This window comes from Mirounga angustirostris, unplaced genomic scaffold (genome assembly GCF_029215605.1).
Source record: "Mirounga angustirostris isolate CCGP_5_RB_7025 unplaced genomic scaffold, mMirAng1.0.hap1 SCAF_12, whole genome shotgun sequence".
NCBI classification, from domain to species: domain Eukaryota; kingdom Metazoa; phylum Chordata; class Mammalia; order Carnivora; family Phocidae; genus Mirounga; species Mirounga angustirostris.
Window position 1 is genome coordinate 108,853,401 of NW_026991720.1, and position 4,729 is coordinate 108,858,129.

Here is a 4,729-nt window from a genome sequence, read left to right on the forward strand (position 1 = left end):
TTAGATTCACTGAATGGTTTTTAGTTATTCAGAAGCCACTGATAATTTTGTAAAATAATAATAAACATAATGATGGTGATCAAGTTCAGCTTCCAAATATTGAGAGGCATATATGCTTTACTGTGAAAACTTTTAGAAACTGTTTTGAGGTAGAATGAACAAAAGGCAGAAGATATGTTGAGAAGTAGATGTTGTATGACTAAAGTACCCAGCTGTGTACTAACAAAATGGATCTCATGCCAATTAGTTAACAATTCTTTGGCAGTCAGAGACATATGTAAAGCATTAAGCACAGCATGGGGAAATAAAAAAAAAAAAATTAAAAGCATTTTCTAAGCTTAAAACATTGGCAGTGTCTAGTCTACCATCTGTGTTACTGAAAAGTTGATTTTGTTGTGGGTAAGTCATACCAAGGTCACTTCCAAAAAAAAAAAAAAATTGGTTAACCCGTAGAGTCTGCATTCTCAAATTAGCATCATGTGTCTTGGCACTTTGAATTAGTGAAAAATGTTATATCAGTAAAGTAAATTTCACTTGGGTGCATATAAATCTAAATAATTTTATATTGGCACTTCTGTATGTCTGTTATGAAACAGTTTTTTTGTTTGTTTTGTTCTTGTTCAGTTCTTGTTTGAATTTTTTCAGGTCCAATCTATCAGTTATTTTAATATTTTCTATCAAAATGCTTCTCGGCCCAATTTAGATTTATAACCATTTAAATACAAAGGAAAGCGCCATTGACCCTTCCTGTCATGGTCTTCGGGTAAGAAAGGGCAGGGTTTTCTCATCCTAAAAGTCCTCCTCCTTTGACTGAATAGATGGTAGTCTGTAGGATGGCCTACTTAAGCTAAAAGTTCACTCTTTAGTACTTAAAATAATCTTGTTCCATTTTCTCTTACAGGACCAAAAATTGAAAATTTATACTCATAGATTATTTCTATATACTACATCAGCTCTTTGTAATTAGTTTCTTTTGGCTCAGCAAATTTCTTCCTCAGTAATTAGAGATGTTGCAAACCACAACATGGGATTTTTCTTAGAAGTAAAATGAAATACCTTAAAACTTTATAGAAATCAAGGCTGATGTAATTTGTCTGAAGGGAAAACAAAAAGTATAATCAAACATTTATTAATGTGTGGGTGTGGTGGAATTAGGCTGCACAAAAATTAATAAGCTTTGGTATTCATATTCTTATATTAATGGTGTGCAATAACTTGAAAACATATTTTTCTTTGATTCAAGAACTAAATGAAGATAGTTCTTCTAATACTATGGGTCCGGAAGGAGATTCTTTCATTAAAGCATTAAAGTTTCTTTATATAGAACTTATTTTTTTAAAAGACTTATTTGTTTATTTTAGAGAGAGAGAGAGTGGGTGTGGGGAGAGGGAGAGAGAGTCTTAAGCAGACTTTTCACTGAGCGCAGAGCTCAATGCAGGGCTTGATCTCATGACCCTGAGATCATGACCTGAACCAAAACCGAGATTAGATGCTTAACTGACTGAGCCACCCAGGAGCCCCAGTATATAACTTATTTTTAAACTAAAAGCTAGGATTCTGAGGGCCTTGGCAGCCCACATAATTTATAATATTGTTCTGGTTATGATATCTACAAAAACTTTTGCTCATTGGTTGTTCTTGTTTTTGCCTATATAGCTTTGCTTTTGATTGGAGTTGAAATGTTTTATGCACAGAATGTGGTAACGTTTGCCTTGTTGAGTACTGAGAGAGAAACTTTGTTTTGGTTAAACATCATTCTGGTAGTACCATATGAAGCTGAGATTGGAAATGGGCAGAGAAGGCTGCATGCAGTCAAAGGAGTGAATTGTAAAAAGAAAAAGGAAAGAGGGGGAAAGTAGTGGTCATTATTGGCATTTAGAGATTTACTACAGGGTCTTTGAGATACTCCATTAATTCATACAGTGTCTTTGTGAACTGGGGTCTTACAGAGAACTATAGAAAGAAAGCTTCCGGGGTGCCTGGGTGGCTCAGTCAGTTAAGTGTGTGCCTTCAGCTCAGGTCATGATCCCAGTGTCCTGGGATCGAGCCCTGTGTCAGGCTCCCTTGCTCACTGGGGAGTCTCCTTCTCCCTCTGCCCCTCCCCCTGCTCGTGCTCACTCTTGCACGCTCTCCCTCTCTCTCTCAAATAAATAAATCTTAGAAAAACATATATAAAAAAAAGCTTCTTATAATTGTTACTGTCTCTATAATTTATTTCTCAAAATGAACAAAATAAATGTTAAATTTCAGTAACAATATATTTACTTGATTAAAAACAATTTTTAAATTATCGTTAAAGAGAAATTTTCATATTTAAAATTTGTCATTTCAGTTGTACTCTTTTAATTTCAAAAAAGATAAATAAAAATTATATCATCATTAAAATAATTTGAGTTTTCCTAAAACTCTGTAGTTACTTATTTTTTAAAGAAGAGTTTTATTTGTTAAAGATTTATTTATTTATTTTAGAGAGACAGAGTGTGTGTGCACAGGAGTGGGAGGGGCAAAGGGAGAGGGAGAGAGAATCTCAAGCAGACTCCTGAGCCTGACATGGGGCTCGATCTCACAACCCTGAGATCATGACCTGACCTGAACCAAGAGTCAGACACTTAACCGACTGTTGCCCCTAAAGAAGAGTTTTAATAATATTTGTTGAAAACCTGTTTATAACTATCACCACTACATTACATTAAATCCTTTTAATTTTTATCCCAGTAATTTCAAATTTTCCGTATCACAAGGATGGGGATAGAAGGAAGTTTTATATAAGGACTCAGTTTTGTTAAGCAAATGAAGAGTATGAATAGCATTTATTTTTTTATTTTTTGGCTGGGTACAGTATACTTTATTTATTTTTTTATTTTTAAAGATTTTATTTATTTATTTGAGAGAGAGAGAGAATGAGAGAGCACATGAGAAGGGGGAGGGTCAGAGGGAGAAGCAGACTCCCCGCCGAGCAGGGAGCCCGATGTGGGACTCGATCCCGGGACTCCAGGATCACGACCTGAGCCGAAGGCAGTCGCTTAACCAACTGAGCCACCCAGGCGCCCCCAGTATACTTTTTTGATGGTACATGACAAGGTAGGACTCCCCAAGCCCCTCCCCTTCTTTAGGAATCTGGGATAGAAACTGGAAACTGTGGAGGTCAGGGGATTCTCAGTTAGGGGGTGAGTTGGGGCAAGAACTCCCCAGCATCTGACAGCCTCTCTCTTCCTCTTGCTCTTGCTGGGGCTGGTGTTCCAGGGGGGGCTCTTACTCCTTGGAGGCCATGTGGACCATAATGTCCACTACTTGGTTGCTGTAGCCAAATTCATTTTCATACCAGGGAATGAGCTTGAAAAAGTGGTCATTGAGGGCAATGCCGGCCCTGGCACTGAAAGTGGACAGTGGGTGTCACTGTTAAAATTGCAAGAGACAACCTGGTCCTCAGTGTAGTCCAGGACGCCCTTGACGGGGCCCTCCAGCGCCTCTTTCACCACCTTCTTAATGTCATTGTATTTGGCAGCTTTCTCTAGGCAGATCCATGCCTGACACATTGCAGGTGGGGACACAGAAGGCCATACCAGTGAGCTTTCTCTTCAGCTCAGGGATGACCTTTCCTACAGCCTTGGTGGCACCAGTAGAAGCAGGGATGATGTTCTGGGCAGCCTCTTGATCATCATGCCACAGCTTCCCAGAGGGACTGTCCACTGTCTTCTGGGTGGCAGTGATGGCATGGAGTCATAAGTCTTGAGTCCCTCCATGATGCAAAGTTGTCAAGGATGACCTTGGCCAGAGGGGTCAAGCAGTTGGTGGTGCAGGAGGCATTACTGACAATCTTGAGGGAGTTGCCATACTTCTCATGGTTCATGCCCATCACAAACATGGTGGCATCAGTAGGAGGGGCAGAGATGATGACCCTCTTGGCCCCACCCTTCAAGTGAGCCCCAGCCTTCTCCATGGTGGTGAAGACCCCAGTGGACTCTGCAATATACTCAGTACCAGCATCACCCCATTTGTTGTTGGCCGGACATCACTCCTGGAAGATGGAGATGGGTTTTCCATCGAAGAAAAACCAAATTTCCCTTTCTCAGCCTTGACTGTGCCGTTGAATTTGCCATGGGTGGAATCATCCTGGAACATGTAGACCATGTAGTTGAGGTCAATGAAGGGCTCATTGATGGTGACAGTATCCACTTTGCCAGAGTTAAAAGCAGCCCTGGTGACCAGGCACTCAAAATGGCCAAATCCATTTGCTCCAAACTCCACTGTCGTGTCTTGGGGACTCGGCTGGCACTGCACCAGAAGATGCAACTCTGTGTCGAATGTGGAGGAGGAGAGAGCCAGCATTTAATTTATTAATGTGCTCATACTATGTATATCAATGACTGGTGTGACTTTTGGGATGTTTCTTCATTTTGTGGGTCTTCGTTTTCTCACCTGGAAAATAAATGGCATCATATATTATATGAGCTCTAAACTTTGTATTTAGGAGACAGTAGATTTTTTATTCAGTCCAAATCCGATAGCAAGGTGTTCAAGGCCTTTCATAGCTAGAAATCTTTAGTTATATTTTAATTTACTTTCACAAATCCTGTTGTAGTATTCACCATTCTCTAGACTTACAGATTGGGCCGGAAGCAGAAATGTAGTATGCTTAGCTAATCTCCACGCTTATCCCTATTTACAGTTCTTCCTGTATTTCCTATCCTGGTCAGTGGGATTACTGTTAACCTTGTCATCCTATGTA

General features: G+C 39.8%; 1 pseudogene; it reads right to left on the bottom strand.

Moving 5' to 3' along the window:
* Nucleotides 1–3,252: 3,252 nt before the first annotated feature.
* Nucleotides 3,253–4,329, bottom strand: LOC135362199 (glyceraldehyde-3-phosphate dehydrogenase-like; annotated as a pseudogene).
* Nucleotides 4,330–4,729: the final 400 nt, after the last annotated feature.